This window comes from Haplochromis burtoni, unplaced genomic scaffold (assembly GCF_018398535.1).
Source record: "Haplochromis burtoni strain Fernald_Lab_line unplaced genomic scaffold, NCSU_Asbu1 Contig_982, whole genome shotgun sequence".
NCBI classification, from domain to species: Eukaryota; Metazoa; Chordata; class Actinopteri; order Cichliformes; family Cichlidae; genus Haplochromis; species Haplochromis burtoni.
Window position 1 is genome coordinate 75,012 of NW_024583343.1, and position 767 is coordinate 75,778.

Genomic DNA, 767 nt, shown 5'->3' on the forward strand with positions numbered 1-767 from the left:
TTATTTATTGATTTCTATTAGTGCGATGTCAGTTAATGCATTATATGTGTAGCAGGACCATCAGTAGGAGAAAATAGAAGGAAACATAATAAGATGATAGAGCACAAACAGAACAACATGATGTATCGCGAACACAGGGAATTAAAGAAAACAACATACAGCACCTGGAACACCAAACTGTGAGAATGCACAGATACACAAATCAACAATCTTAATGTTGTGCGTGTGTCTTTGTCACAAGATGTCATGCAACCCCTGCCCCCTGTTTCACAAACCCATGTCTAATTAGTATATTTGCAAATGCTAATGGTGATAATAATAGACATATGATAGAGATGTGATGGTTGGCACAAGCTCTTCACCCACTTACATGTGTGTGAACCATCTGGTTTCACTATTCCACGTGTTTGTTAATCCTGCAGCTGCTGTGGCTTCTGTGCCTCCTGGTGCTTTCAACAGTTCTTGTGCTGCTTCTCTGGCTCTCACTATGATAATGTTAGTGTTTCTCTGGCTGTGTTTATAACACTAGTGTTTATATGCCACCTACTGCTGTTGATAATGTGAACAATGGTGGTTATATTATATTGTTATATTAATTCTGGTGATGCTTTTCTACTGCTGTCTCCTGATGACAGGAGTCGTGTTTCTCTCGCTCCCTCCGGTGTTGACAATGTGAACGACGCTGTGACTACTGTGCAGTAGTGGTGACGATAGGTCAGCAACAATTAGGCAATCCCACTTTCAATGCCTGAGTAGTATGTAGAGAT